This window comes from Trichechus manatus, unplaced genomic scaffold (assembly GCF_000243295.1).
Source record: "Trichechus manatus latirostris isolate Lorelei unplaced genomic scaffold, TriManLat1.0 scaffold00109, whole genome shotgun sequence".
Lineage (NCBI taxonomy): Eukaryota > Metazoa > Chordata > Mammalia > Sirenia > Trichechidae > Trichechus > Trichechus manatus.
The window spans coordinates 8,991,315-9,007,775 of NW_004444045.1; the positions used below are offsets into that span (position 1 = coordinate 8,991,315).

The 16,461-nt window shown below is 37.7% G+C and overlaps 1 protein-coding gene across 6 annotated transcripts in view; it reads right to left on the bottom strand.

Moving 5' to 3' along the window:
• The window catches only part of NSD3 (nuclear receptor binding SET domain protein 3), a 104,321-nt gene extending 92,163 nt beyond the window's left edge, over positions 1-12,158 (bottom strand). For 4 of the 6 annotated variants that reach the window (XM_023737854.1, XM_004383405.2, XM_004383404.2 and 1 more), the window contains exon 1: positions 11,663-12,158. The gene's annotated coding sequence lies outside the window, so the exon portion shown is untranslated. The remainder of the gene's footprint in view (positions 1-11,662) is intronic. The other 2 variants (XM_023737851.1, XM_023737849.1) reach the window with 1 other exon arrangement.
• Between the last annotated feature and the right edge of the window lie 4,303 nt (positions 12,159-16,461).

Genomic DNA, 16,461 nt, shown 5'->3' on the forward strand with positions numbered 1-16,461 from the left:
CCCCATAGGGTTTCCAAGGAGCAGCTAGTGGATTTGAACTGCCGACCTTTTGGTTAGCAGCCAAGCTCTTAACCACTGTGCCACCAGGGCTCCAATTCTAGGTTCTGGGAAATCAAAGAAAATAACATTCAGGTCTCATGGAGCTGAAATAAACAAGAAAACTGCAGATAGTGATAAGCTACTATAAAACAGGATAATATGATACAGTGACTGGGGGCTAGATTGTTATAAAAAGGACTACTATAATGGAATTAAAAGGAGCCCTAGTGGTGCAATGGTTAAGTGCTTGGCTGCTAACCGAAAGGCAAGCAGTTCAAACCCACCAAGCAACTCTGCAGGAGGAAGACCTGGCGATGTGCTCTTGTAAAAATTACAGCCTAGAAAACCCTATGGAACAATTCTACTTTATCACACGGGGTCACTCTGAGTCGAAATTGACTCAACAGCACCTAACAATACCAATGGAATCAGAACCAGGAATTAGTCATACAGAAAGGATGGAGGAAGGCAAGTGAAGAGGTGCTTGCCGGGTGGTCTCCTGTATTTCCTTTTGAGTTCACTTTGTTTCACAGGGTTCTGAGATACGGTAATAGTCAAAAGATTTAAACAAAAAGTTTAGTCAAGTATTCTACATAATTTAAAACTTAGGCCTTAACTACTATTTAACCATATATAACTAGTCAAGAATACTACTGAAATGAAGGCAATACATTCAATACTTAAATCATTTTGTTGGTCAGGAATCTATAGACTGTTAATAACTATATCAATCAAAAGAATTCTTAAAAATATTCTAGCTTTCAAGCAACTACTACTGATAAGTTGTTTCCTGTGAATGGATTTATTCACTAAGACACTGGGTAGTTTGGAAAATGAGATTTTTAAAAACCCAACCCAACAGTAACACACAAATACTGTACAGTAATCACAAGAGCAAATAATATGAAAATACATCCACCTCTACTTAATTCTTGCCCTTCACCAAGAATATCTAAATTTGTACTAGCCACATGTGGCTACTGATATTTAAATGAATTAAAATTAAATTCTTCAGTCATACTAGTCACATTTTAACTGTTCAACAGCCACATGTGGCTAGAAGCTACCATATTGGAAAGTACAGACAGGACACCTCCAACATTGCAGAAAATTTTATTGGATGGTGCTCATTTAAATTATTTTTCAAATTTGACCTAAACAAAAATAAAAGCTCATAAAAATTAAGGTTAATCATAAACTCTTTTTAGAAATCAGTGAATAGTACTGATGCTATACAGAGTAAAACCGGTATTAGAAAGTCACAGAGAGGGACAGTTTAGCAACCAGATCCGTATTCTAGAATAAGACAGACTCAGATAAATTCAGAGGCAAGTAAAATGTCCACAAAGCAGATGCATGTACCCTGACATTCTTCTTGCTATCATGCAACTTGAATTTTAGTTCTGATTCTACCTCTAACCTAACTGCATAAATTCTGAGGAGATGTGACATCTTGGGGCTTTCGTTTATTCATCTATATCCCATGAGGGAGTTAAATCAGGTGATCCAGATGCAGGAAATGACCCCAAACAATGGGGAAATGGGCTGCAATTCCTCCTACTTATCCATACATAAATGTATGGCTTGGGTTTTCATTCCGACATGAATATATATGACCTAAAAAATTAACTTTAAAGTTTTACATACCATACTTAGCATTATTTAAAGATGTTCATAATTTGAAATATCAAACAATTATATGAAATTCACAGCCAATATTTTTCTGCATAAATAAGATTTTAGATAGTAAAATCAGCATGATCACCATATTTCTCTCTACAAAATTCTCAAACTAAGTTATCAAGGTGTGGTAAAGAAGCCCCACATTTTCTTCCAATTTTTATTTTTTAATTTTTCTCAGTTTATACTGCTAAGCAAAACTATTTTAAAAACTATAACTGTTACTACTCCACAATCTGTTTAACTTTAGTGTTGACTTACCCCAAATATTTTCTGAAACTTTCATTTAAAATTTTCCATTAAAAATGTGTTAAGAGAAAGATGATGGTCCCTCCGATATTAGGAAGTGACCTGCATAAACTGGAACATAACTAGTTAACGAAATACTAAAAACTGTATCGTATTTAATGTGACCACAAACCCTGTTACTAAACTTAATCACACAATTTTCACTTGACTATGACTCCATTAAATTATGCAACCTTTTAGGTGGCTCTGTAGTTCTTATTTTTTCCTGACTAAACCACATTACTATTGAACTGCCTGTTAGCAATACAAAACTTACTAGTAAAACACCCTATTTCCCTTATCTATTTGTTTAACCTCAACTGTCTTTACTTAGTTCTTGACCACACCCAGCAACAACAGATATGGCATTACCACTTGAAAAAAATTTACATTAAATTATTTTCCAATCCCTTACGGCAAGGGTACTGGCTCACGCTGAAAATTAAGACAAATACACTCATAACTTCTATCAGTCATCTTGTTTCATTCACTATGAAATCTAGTGAACTAACAAGTTCATACACTTGTTCTCCTGCCTCTTTATCCAACAGGTTTTAAAGTTACAGTAAAAGACACTGGTTCTTAAAATACTACAAGTGTTCAAATTTTACCTTCACTTACCTTATATTCTCCATTCCCCATAGCAAGGTAAAAAGAGAAGGTATGGAAAAAATTATATGTACCAGTTTTAAAAGTACTAAGAAATTAATAATAATATTTAAAATAATTATTCAATAAGCTTATCTTCACTATAAAGATCAGTTTGTTTGGTTCATCATGTTTATCACTTTGGGATTTTAGGTTCAATTGTTTTCAACATTTAGTTTTTAAAATAAGCAATAAAAATTAGAACATTAGGAACTTCACACCATATGTTTAAATTTTACGTTATCACCTATTTGCTTAATCATAATACTTATCTTTGCTGAAGCTACAGCCATCATAAAATAGTAATAACAAACCAAAAACAAACCAACCCCATTGCCATCGAGTCGATTCAGGCTCATAGCAACCCAACAGGACAGAGTAGAACTGATCCTTAGGGTTTTCAAGGAGTGGCTGGTGGATTCGAACTGCTGACCTTCTTGGTTAGCAGCTGAGTTCTTAACCACTGTGCCACCAAGGCTCCATAATAACAGGAGAAATAAATTTAGATGGAAAAGGTCACTTCAGGTTCATACCTGTACCAGCATGAATTCTCCATGCAAAGATGCTGTTCAAGTGTTAGTTAGCATTTAACTTTTAACTTCCATGAAGGTGTGTGTAGGCCAGCTGAGTTCATTTTTTCATTCATTAAACAGGCAAGTGAAGTCTAGTTCATTTTGCATAATTACTTTTCTTATGTTAAAAAATTCATGTATTATCAACCACATGGCCTGGTACAGTTTTAGGCACACTCCAATACTTCTAAATTGAATCCCTCTAACTCCAAGAAGTAGTAATTTTCATCTCCATTCAGAGATAAGAAGCTCAGTGGTAAGAGGTGAAGGAGGGTGAGGAACTCAAGTCTCCTTAACACTGCCCTACACTCTACTGCCCATTTATTTAAAAAAAAAAGTTTTGCTAAATGGCTTAAAGCAAACAGAACAACTTTCAGGGGTGAAGGGCAGTTAGGGCAAAGCAAATCTCTCTTAATAAAAAAGAAAATCATACTTTCTATAATGTGACAAGCTCACTACATTAACTATATAAGCAAATCACACTTTCCATAGATGTTTTCTAAAATAAAATGTTTCTAAATAAAAGCTGAAAACATACAATGCTCCCTCAATAAAGGCATCTGACTAGACAGGAAAATGATTTTATAATTCCTCATACTTTAGTTTCATAAGCTTAAATTACTGTCAGGTTTCCTAACATGGAAGATATGAATATGCTGTTTTCATGCAAGACTCTAAAATCTCACTCATAAATGAATATAAAGTATATATGACACAGGCTGTTGTGTTCTTGTATATTTGTACTACACTTTAAAAGTCACAAAGAAGTGCAATTTTTTAAAACAAAGCTTTTCTTATATTGCTGGGATTTAAATTGGTTAAAATCTTTCTGGAAATATTCTAAAATTGATTGTGTTAATGGTTGCACAACCTTGTAAATATACTAAAAACCACTGAATTATACACTTTAAAAGGGTGAATTCTATGGTGTGTGAATCATATCTCACGAAAGCTCTTATTAAAAAAACCTTTACTGAAGAACAATTTGGAAATATGTACCAAAAGTTTTTGAAATTTCATTTTTTAATATCTAAGAATTCATTGCAATAAAGTAATCAGTCATACAGATTTTTTAAAATGTGTAAGGATGTTTATCCAATTATATCTAAAAATTGCAAACTGCCTAACTACCAACGGGGGAATGGTAAACAATTCGAACTTTGTAAAAAACAAAACAAAAAACAACATATATATGCATAAGAAAAAAATACCAGAAGGATAAAGATGAAATATTAATAGTCGTTACTTCCAACTGGTATAATTTCAAGTCATTTTAACTTTCTTTATACCTTTCTGGTTTTCAGTTTCTCTACAATTAACAATTCTTTCATAACTTAAACATTATAAGTTATTTTAAAACTAGCAGTCACTCTGGAAAGGTTCTAGTTTCCCATTAACAAGTAAAAACTAACAAGGCCCATCAGCATCTCTTACGGGTATTACCTGTGTGCATGTGTGCATGCATACATGCACCTCAATATCTTAACTAATTCTACCACAGAATAAAGCGAATTCTAATGATCAAGGCTAACTGTACATTGGCAAGCTGCGAATTGTAAGTTGGTAACAACACAGAAACCATAAAGTGACTAAAAGCATATTAACTCACTTCATATACAAAGTCATATTACTTATGTTTTTTAAATAATGATTTCAAATCACGTTTGCTTCCACATCTAGGAAAATTCAATATATGTGTTCATTTCAAGATTTAAAATAATTAATTATCATCTCTGCAGAGGAAAAATTAGCAAAGAATATATTAATCTTCGGTGGGAGTAAAAAAAGAGTATTATTTTATTGCATTACAGGAAGGAATTCAAGGATACACTAAAGCACAATAAAAAGCTCTTAACCACAAAGCAAATATGAAATACTATACAGTAATGCATTTGGACCCTACAGAGATCCTCAAAAAAGGTGGATAGCTTAAGTGACAAAATTTTAATAATAAAGGCTTTAATTTACGTATGCAGATATGTTATAAAATTGTCTTTCTCAAAGTCCACATTGCTGAGTTTTATATAAATAAACTGTATTCAGCAAGTAGTCAATGGGAAAAAAAACTCAGTTTTCTCTGCTGTCATCATTAAGAGTCAACATTTAACCTTTTCTTTGGTTTAGATTCTAACAAGTAAAAAAAAAAAAAACTGTCTAGAAGGCCAGGAAGCACAATCAAGTAAGTTTCTCCAGCTTCAAAAGAAATTTGGTCTACCTGGCCAAAACACAGAAATGGTAAGATACAAGAGGCACCAAGGATGAAGGACCAAACATAGACTGTCACTACTATTACTTTTTAGGTTAATACTTTGTAAGTGGTTACATAAGTGTGAAACCAAGAGAGCCAAACTAAGTTTTGTTAAATAAAATACCTAAGCTAGGTGATTGATAAGAATATAAGCAAGTCGATATTTTCTCAGCAAAAGTCACTGCTTAGAGTTTGCACTTTAATCTAAAACTGACAGTCATTGAATCCTACCAACAATTGCAATACAGATGAACAAATACACGAAATTGCATAAAACCGCACGATTCTTACAGGACTCAGTATTATTTTGTCTTCCACATTTGTAAATAAGGCACCAAGATTTCAAATCATTAAATGCTCTACACTAAATGTTAGGAGGCTGTTTTTCATTATCTAGATATCCCTTTTGACAATAAATAAAAACTGGCTATTCCATTTTCTTTCTTTCTGTTTTTTTAAGGAGCCCTGGTGACACAATGGTTAACTGCTTGGTGCTAACCAAAGTCGGCAGTTCGAATCGACCAGCGACTCTCGGGAGAAAAGACCTGGCAATCTACTCCCGTACAAGATTACAGCCAAGAAAACACTATCGGGCAGTTCTACTCTGTCATATAGGGTCACTACGAGTCAGAATTGACTTGATGGCACACAACAAACAACAACTACATTCCATTTTTACATTCACCGACCCCTCACGGTTATAAATTCTTCAGGCTCTTATGATAAAAAACTGGGACATCAGTACACTTTTATCCCTAAAGTCCAAGCACCACCAGGGCAGTACCAGTAAATCAATGAGGCTGCCTCTGCAGCTTTTCTTAAAGGACCTATTACCTGGGTGGTAGTTGCATGATGTTCACATTCTAATTATTCTAAGATCCTCTTAATCTCAAATCAATTTGATAAACTAAATTTTGTTTCACCCACAAAATCCCAGCAACCTGCTCATTTCTTAAATTTAAATTTCTACCTACGTATTTTAGGAAGTGTATATATAACTTACACCTAAATAAGAAAAGTACATCCTATGGGAGAAAAATTCTTTGTTATTGAATGATTATTTATTAAAATAAAGCTAATGCAAGCTATGAGGAAAACATCAGGACACACACACATAGTTTAAAAGAACAAAACAAAAGTAATCAGATTAAAATCGGAGGGCCTTACTCTACTTAACGTGTCCTCAGGGACAGCCTGAGGAGTCCCTGAAATCTCAATTTTCCCATCTGTAAATTGTGTTAAATAATTCTTGTACTTTCCAACTTCATTTTTTAAAAAAACAAAGAAAACAAGAAAGTCGAGTTATTGTGTGGGAATTCTTCCAAACATCTCAGAAGGGGCCATATAAATAAATGCAAGGTATTATCAGATATGTTTTCTCTTTGTTACATTTTATTAAAATGGAAGCTATATGAACATTAAGATTTTTCTTTTCTGACTCCCTTTCTCCTCAATATAGCCCTAATTTTAGATGGAAAAGGGATCCTAATAAAATATTAGAAGGGGGAAAAAAAGAGTTATCACTGTTGATCCGTCAATGACACAGATCCACATCTAAAATCTAAAAATAAGCTAAGAATCGTTCTTCCAAGAGATTTTTCAAATTCAAGATCTTGTCAATAAGCAGATGTACTTTAGAACTAACAACACATATCCATCTAGTAAAAACTGAACATTTCTAAATTTGCAAAATTTAAAATATGCCTTTACCTTCTTTTCATGCCACACTATCCAGATACCACATAATAAAGAAGTGTTTAAAAGTACTTATTAAGGTACTTACTAAGGTCAACACTAAAAATCTAAAACAAACAAAACTTCATAAGCTTTTTAGAAAATGTGTTAGGTAGTCTTAACATAATCAATTTCTTAAATTTATGTTTAACAATATTTATAAAAAGCTTAGCCTGCAGAAGTAATACTCACCATTCATTTAAACACTCACATGCTAGACATGTAGTTTATTAACAAAGGTATAAATCATCTTACTTGCTCTTTCAAAAAATAATAAAGACTGCTTTAAAAAAAACTAAAAATGACATCACACTGAGAAGCAGACTTTATGGATAGATACCAAATTTTTAATTTTTTAAAGTCTTTAATGATTTTAATTTTATAAATGTCTAAATAAACAAGACTATCTTTTTGTTTTAAAAGAACCCAATAAACAAGAATCCATGGAAACCCACTTTCTTCTTGATAGGCAAAGATAATTTAAAAAAAAAAAAAAACCACAACAGTACCTGCTAAAATTTTTGTTGTTGGTGTTTTCAATGAGGTATATTTAGCTCATTTTAAAAAACATAAGTAGCAGTGTCTCAATTTTCTTTCCAAGTCCTTTTCTAGGACTATAATGAACCTCTTGCTTTTTATTTCATTGATAATTTTATTAAAACAGGAAAGTTTCTGCCAAAAACCACCTCATTACGCAAAACACAAACTTCAGGATAACTTCCACATGATTCATTTATATATGTAAAAATATTTTGTGCATATATATGTACAACATAGTGGACAAAGTATGAAAAATACCATTAAGATCTCTTGCTTCACTGTAATTTACTCCCCTCCAGCTCAAACGAAATATCCCTAACCTTGAGCATTCCCCTTCACCTTGAGCTTTCACAGAAAAAAATCAAATACTTTCATAGTAAGGAGGTAATGTGACATGGTGTAAAGAGCCAAGTAACAGGTTTGTCTTCAAAACCTTGGACTTAACTTTTCTAGGCCTTGGCTTCTCTCTAGTAAAATAAAATAGCTGGGCAATATCTCTTCCATGTAAAGAGGATGTTAGAGACTTATTTCAGGACCTACTATATTACTTATAGTAGCAAGAACCTGCTAACAACCTAAATGTCAATAGTCCAAACAATGGGATACTATATGACCTTTAAAGAAAATACATGCTAGTTTGAAAAGATATCCCAGATAGCCTGTTAAGACAAATTAAGCAAAAATGCAGATAGTATAACTCCATTTATATATGTATTTTAAGAAAGTTGTACATATTTAAGCACAGAAATTTTCAAGGACACACAAGAAACTTCCCAGTGGTTATCACAGTGGGATGGGGGAGTTAATTTTTTTTTTTTTCTTACTTCTTTGCCTTCTATAATATTTCAAAAGAAATTTAAATAATGAACACATATTAGTTTTATGAAAAAACTTTTAAGAAACTAAAAGTAAAGGTCTGCTGAGCCAGGATCTGTAATTAGAAAAGACCTGGGTTCAAATACCATCTATGTAATGTCAGCAAGTTACTTAACCTCAGTTTCTCCATCTGTAAATATACAAACTCAGTTTCTCCACGTGTAAAAAGGAGGTAAGAGTACCGACTTCATAAAACTGTTGGAAGATAAAAAGATCATGCAGAAGATATATAGCACAGCACACTGTAAAAGCACAATAACTATTAGTAGCTAACATTATGAATATTTTTAATATTACTATAAACTCCAAAAATTGATGTCCTTAGAATCAGAGACTTGACAGTTCATTCAGGAATTATCATCTCACAATTTCCTCAACCCTAAACTCATTCAATCTGATCAGTACAAGAGAGAGCACTGGTTAATTTAGGGTTCAAAAAAAGCTATCACAAGTAGGGAACGGGCTGATGAACACGGTAGTCGAAGTTTGGGTTTTAAGTTTGGTTTTATCTAGCTAGAGTAGCCTTCTTCACTATATAGGTATTTGTCCAAGGAACCAGAATACTCATGACAGCTGAGTAGGAAACCCTGATCTCCACAGAACGTTGAATACACAGAACTACATCTTTTTTAGTAATTCAATCCTTTAACATTATTTTTTTTTCTATTTTAATATATATCCCATTTTTCTGAAATGTTATGGCACTGATAATTTATGATCATAACTTACCAATTAACTACAAACAGCATGTCAATCAAGTGGGAGATACAAAAATGAAATCTCTATGCAGATAAATTCCAAAAAAGTATGCTGAGTGGCTTTTTTGAATGAAATTTTTTCTCACAGAATTTCAAAAAATTCAGGTTAGATGTTATTAAATCAAAATACTCTGAATTTTAAATCTAAACTTTACACTAAAAGCACTCTAACAATACTCTATTTACTTTTTTCAACAGATCAAGAACATATCCTCAACTTCTGTACAACTGTGAAGATGTGGCCACTAAGGTGGATTAAATTAATATGTAGTACAACTGGTTTTCATCGTATTACAATTTTAACAGGCCTCCTTGGTTAGAGAACAGTTTTAATACCAATATGATAGATTAAAGTTTGGATTACCCCAATTAAAATTATAAACCAAAAACAAAAGGTCACATATATACACTTAATTCTTTTAATATTTAAAACATTTAATAACAATTTATCTGTTAAGTTTGTCAGGACTTAAGCCTTTAGAATAGTAACTATTTCAAATCACACAAGCAGTTACATTTGGATACATTAAGAAGTTATTGTAGTTTCCCTGACAGTGACCTGAAGTTCCCACTAAAAATAACTGGCACCTCAATGAGGCTCTAAGAACTGCATGCCTACTTCACAGATCACTGCACTATGCTAAACTAGCATTTGGAGATTGTACTGAGCTAGCGACATGAAAGCAAAGAGAAAGGATGGGGCAGGAAGAGCTTTTAAAAAAAAAAGAAAGCACTATTCTTAACACACCCATCACCTATAAACAAGAGCTATCAGAAACTCCATTTTTAAAATGCACACATATCTAATTTTCTAACATTCAAAATAAAACAAGCAGATAATCTACCACAAGCAAATCTTTCTACCCCTTCTCACCCCTACACAGTTCTATGCCAAGAGCACGAGCCCAAGTTAAATAACGGATGCAATTCCCTTGTTTACTTAAATAATTGCAGAAAACATGTTGACTGCTTCTGAGGTTTCTGAAACAAATGAATTTCCAATATGTAAAAGACTTTTCATGATTATGGTTGAAATATCTGAATAGTAATGATTTCTTCAGCTAGTAAAAAACCTAGTTTTAATTTTATGAAAGGGTTAAATTTTACACTGTTCACCAGCATGCCTTGTTTGCAACCAGAAAGAAAAAGGAAAAAAAAAAGGGGGGGAGAGCAGCAAAATATACAAGATGGAAAACATCACTACCTCCTTTGGTGGTTATGAATAATTTTAAATGACCTAAGACGTAAAGGAAGAGTTCATTAACAGAAAAAGGGCCCCTTCCAGATTCATACTGATGTCGGAGAGGAGATGGAATTTATTTACACTGCAGTGCCTGGCAGCAAACATGGCTGCCCCTGCCCCCTTTAAATCGGAATATTCTTCACTCCCTCACCAAAACCATCAAATTATGGCCATGTCTCTCCCTATCTCCCTACTATAACACAAACACATCTCCTCCTCCCTCAAAGCAGTAAAACCCACACCTCCCCATTTCACAACAGTCATAACACCATAACCACGCTTCTCTATTCTTTAGCCTTGGAAAGAAAAGGCACAGAATACACACAAATACAGGAACAAAAGGCTTTTCCTTCCTAACACTTTAACAACCCCCATCCCCTTCTTTTCCTCCTTCTCTTGATGCTTGGTCAACCGTTCTCATTCCTCTCATGGTTCAGTTAATTTTCTTTCTTATCCCAATTCTATGCCTTCCAGGTTCCTGAGTCTATTTCCTATCGTCGTATTGCATCCTCTCTCAATCATTTCTCATCCTTTTTCCTAATCCACCTTCTCCTCCACTTCCATTCCCTCGTGTCTCCCATTAGATACCCCAGTTCTCCATCAAATTCTATAACCTTCTCCCAGACTCTTCTGGTTTCTATACTCCACTCCCAATCCTCCCCATTTCTGTCCACCCAGATCTCTAATCTTCAAACCTAACTCCTCTTCTCCTCTTTCCCTGTCCCTCCCCCTTTCCCATCTTTATCCCCGCCCCCATCCCACCTCTACTCCCAATTCCCAGCTAAGCGCCACTCCATCTCTTATCCCAATCCTACCTCCCCTGCCCCCCACGCCCCATCTCGACATCTGCTCCGCTCTCTAGACTCCCCTCTAAACCTTTCAGGCCACCCGCTTCCCCTCCCATCCTCGCCAGGGTCTCTCTTCCTCCCTCTGCCCCATCCCTAGGTCGCCCCCTCCCTGTCGTTCCCTCCTCAGCTCTTCCTTCCAGTACGTACGTACACACACACACACACACACACACACACACGCACCTTACCTTCAGTTTGTTCCATTCTAACCCCCCGGCCGTGTCAGTACGATCGCAGGAGAGACACGGAGGCCCGGAGTGGGGCTGGGTAGCTGTGAGCCGCCGGGGCCGCGGGGGGAGGAGACGGAATCAAGCTAGGCCGCATGAAATCCCTGGGCTAGATTTCCCCCGCGCCGAATGCCTCAGCCATGGCGGCCAGCACCGAGGAGGGCCACGGCCGGACCGGGCCAGGCGTGGAGCGGGAGAAGGAAAGCTGCGGAGGTGGCGTGTGAAGGGGAGGTGGCGGGATAGGGGGTCGCGCACAGCCGCTACTGCCAAAGAGACGCCCGTCGCTAGCGACCGGACCGGGACAGCAGGGTCCCCGGGGCTCGACTCCGCCTTCGCACGACTCTCCGCGGCGACCCGTGGATAGCCCCCCTTAGCCTCCGCCTCCGTCTTGGCCGCCGCCCGCTCCCGCCGCCACTGCCGCCGCCGCGCACAAAGCTCCCCCACCCGGACTCTCGGGGCGCCGCGGCCACCGCCAAATCCTCAGCCCCTCATTGGCCGCTGGTCGCGGCGCCTGCCGGGAAATGCAGTCCCAGGTTTGGGGCGCAGGGGGGATAAATGAGGAAGAGGCTAGTCAGCGAGGCGGAGAGGAGGGGCAGGAGCAAGAACCAGAAAAGTGAGTGGCCCCAGTCCAGACGAGAAATGAGACCGCGGGCGATAAAGGCACGGAGACTGGAAAGAATGAGGCAAAGGAGAGAAACAAAACGAAAACAAAAAACTAGAAGAGACAGGCTAAAGGTTAGGCCTGTGAGGTAGAACTGTGCTCGTGCATGTTCTTTGATCTTATTGCATAACAGCACATATTAAACACCATATGCTACTCAGAGTGACACTGCTATACAATTCCTAGATGTTAGAAATAACCTACAAGCGGGTAATCGGTTAAGATGACCAAGAAAGAAGAATTTATGTGCCTCTTTGGCTGTCTTCTGTCCGACAGCTGTCAGAGATGGGCTCCGTAGTCCACATTGGTCTACATCTAGAAACTAGCGTAGCAATTTAAGACTTAAGCCCTTGGGGGGCAGTTCCCTTTCAGCCATGGACGTAAGCGTCGGATGGTTCCCCCGATTGCAAGTATTAGTAGGCGGGAGCGGCAACTCAGCCTCCTTCAGGAAGCGCCCCGACCTCGGTTGCATGCACCCGGCCCAGCACGCCGGGTATCTTCCTGCATGCACTGCGGGCCCAGAGGCTTGTGGGTAACGGGGAGTACGTCATCGCCGACTACATCCCAGACCGCGAGGGACCGAGAGGGCTCCGTGCCGGTGACGTACCGGGCCCTCTGCTGCTCTCCTTGCCAGACCTTCACATCGAGGAATGTGAGGGCATTTGTCCTAGACAGAGCTCACGCAAGAAAGGGAGAAGGAAGAGGGACTCAAAATTCTCCGTAACCCTTTAGTCCTCGCATCCTAGAAAATTCATGTAACACAACAGAAGGTCCTAGGTGTGTGACACAGTGAACTAACCTTGCAGGAGTGTACAGATTTGATCTTATTTGGTGGGGTCTGGTGGTAATGACTTAGAACGTTGCAGCACAGATAAACGTGAACTTACAAAGGAAAAGCAGGCAGCAATCAGATGCAGAAACCGACGCTCTCCTCTGTGTTTTGAAAATCGTAAAACCATATCGCTAGTAGACTTCATACTCTCGGTAGACTTCATACTACTGGATCCCTTTGTTTCTGTTACAATAAGTTCCAGATATTTTTCTTTTTAAATACCACTCAAACACGAAATTAAAAGATTCCTAAGCAGTTATTTTAACGTATTACTAATTATGTATTCGAGTTTAACATGATCTTGTTAATGATACAAAATATGATATTGAGAATTAAAGGTTCCCATTACTATAATCCTGTGCCTTATGGAGAAACCCTGGTGATGTAGTGGTTAAGTGCTAAGGCTGCTCACCGGAAGATTGGCAGCTCAAATCCACCAGGCGCTCCTTGGAAACTCTATGAGGCAGTTCTACTTTGTCCTGTAGGGTCACTGTGAGTCGGAATCGACTCCACGGCAATGGGTTTGGTTTTGGTGCCCTGTGGCACAGTGGTTAAAGCACTCGCTTGCTAACCAAAAGGTCGTGGTTGGAACCCACCAGCCGCTCCGAGGGAGAAAGATGTGCAGTCTGCTTCGCTGAACATTTAAAGCCTTGGAAACCCTATGAGGCTGTTATACTCTGTCGTACAGGGTCGCTATAAGTCAGAATCGATGGAAAGGCAGTGGGTTTGGTTTTTTGTTTGTTTATTACTATAATCATTAAATATTTTTAAACCTATCCTGTTCCAAAAGTTAAGAAAATCAATAAAAGCACATTTTTTGTTATGTCTTTTCAGAACACAGACAGCCAAAGGGGGTCACCTGAGCCGATTTAAATTTGATTCTCTTTGAAAGAGTGATTAAATTAGATCCTTTCTTCTTATGATCCTTTCTGCCTCCATCCTTCTTCCAGCCTCCTTGCTTTGTTGATAAACTGTTGCCTTGACCTGGCATTTGGATTTTCCCCTTGAGGAGAATCTGGTAAATTGTTCTCAAGGATTTTTAGCTACTTGTAGTCTACAGGGTGGGTATGAGTTGGAATCGACTCGATGGCAATGGATAGTAGTTATGTTGACAGTAAGAGTTTAAAACAGAAGTTATGTCAAGCAGATGCACAGCCCCTTCCTGCAAAACATTAGAAAATACAGTGCTAATAATATTTGATTTGTAGCCATATGTAAGGAACTAAACCAAAACCAAACCCACTGCCATGGAGTCAGTTCTGACTCATAGCGACCCTATAAGGTTTCCAAAGCTGTAAATCTCTAGGGAAGCATATTGACACATCTTCCCATGGTTTCGAACCGCTGACCTTCCACTTAGCAATCACTTGCTTTAACCACTGCACCACCATGGTTCCTTATATGTAAGGAAATGGCTATTAAAAATAATACTTACATTTTCAGAACCTAACATCTTGAGATTCAGAACATGCTTTCTCTTATCCATCGAAAATGAGTAGTTTATTAAGACAGCAATCTAGCACAATTCTCAGGGACAGGATTATAGAGACAAAATTTTTTGCTTGTTTGTGTCTCTTCTGAAGGTTACTTCCAAAAACTGCTTACATGATAAGTCACTCATCCTGAAAGTCAAAAAATTTCCAGCCCTTTTAACAGGGGATGGAAGACTTGGCTTTGAACAAATGGATTTTACTAAGAAAGGATTCTTAACTCTTCTTTCAGAATAGGATTGCTGACATATGGCTGTGGTAGAAAACCTAGCTTATCTCTTTCCAAATACTGAGCATGAACTTGTTCATCTGGTTTATGAATACTTAATGATTTTCACTGTGCCCAGTTGTAAGTGAATACAATGCATGAATAAGAATATTTCCGGATATAAAATGTCTTCCAGGGAACTGAGAGGAATATTTTTGCATCCTTTATTATCTTTTCCAGAAAAGTAGATGTACATAGTAGTGCAGTGATGACATTAATGTGAAAATTATACCTAGCCTTATAAAGGGCTCAAAATTTACCATTGAGAATTTTCAGAGAGGGAAAGGAAAAGAGACCAAGGCTTTGTAGATTTTGTTAATTCTAGTAAACATAGGGAAATCCTGGTGGCATAGTGGTTAAGAGCTATGGCTGCTAACCAAAAGGTTGGCAGTTCTAATCCACCAGGTGCTCCCTGGAAACCATATGGGGTAGTTCTACTGTGCCCTATAGGGTCGGTATGAGTTGGAATCAACTGGACGGCGGCGGGTTTTCTTTTTAGTAAACATAGAATGTGAAGTGACCTCTACTTGGAAAGTTGGGCATCAAACATGCACAAAGAGACCTCTAGTGGCCAAATTGAAAAGTTTTGCGTATTTAACAGCTTATCTGGTTATTAGCTGACAAGTGCTTTATGGATTAAAAGCAGTCTGCAATTCTTACTGAAATTTAATACCCTTCATCTTTCATTCTTACACATGTGTAGCCAAGATGAGTAAGGTCTGTGGTCAGCTCACATGTTAAGAGAAGTATTCTCCCTGAGAAAGCAATTTCTTGCTGTCTGGGTTTAGTCAGAGTAGAGCCATTAACATGTTTGTCTTCCTTCTGCAGCCAGATAAAATGGATGGGAAAAGATAACTGGGGAACAATAATATTTCTAAATCTTTCACTTTCCCAAGATGGTTCAGTTGCCATCTGTCATGGATTGAATTGTGTTCCCCAGAAATGTGTGTCAACTTGGCTAGGCCATGATTCCCAGTATTGTGTGGTTGTCCTTCATTTTGTGATCTGATGTAATTGTTCTATGTGTTGTAAATCCTAATCTCTGCCAGTGGTTAATGAGGGAAGATAAGGTTATGTAAAAGAGGATTAGGGTGGGATGCAACACTGCTACTCAGGTCACATCCCAGATCCAATGTAAGAGTTTCCCTGGGGTGTGGCCTGCATCACCTTTTATCTTACAAGAGATCAAAGGACAAAGAAGCAAGCAGAGAGGGACATCATTACCACCAAGAAAGAAGAGCCAGAAGCAGAAAGCATCCTTTGTACCCAGGGTCCCTGCACTGAGAAGCTGCTAGACCAGAGGAAGATTGATGACCAGGACCTTCCCCCAGAGCCAACAAAGAAAGAAAGCCTTCCTCTGGAGCTGGCACCCTGAATTTGGACTTCTAGTCTCGTAACTGTGAGAGAATAAATTTGTTTGTTAAAGCCACCCACCTGTGGTGTTTTTGTTATAGTAGCACTAGATGACTAAGGGACCCCTGGTGGTGCAGCGGTTAAGAGCTACAGCTG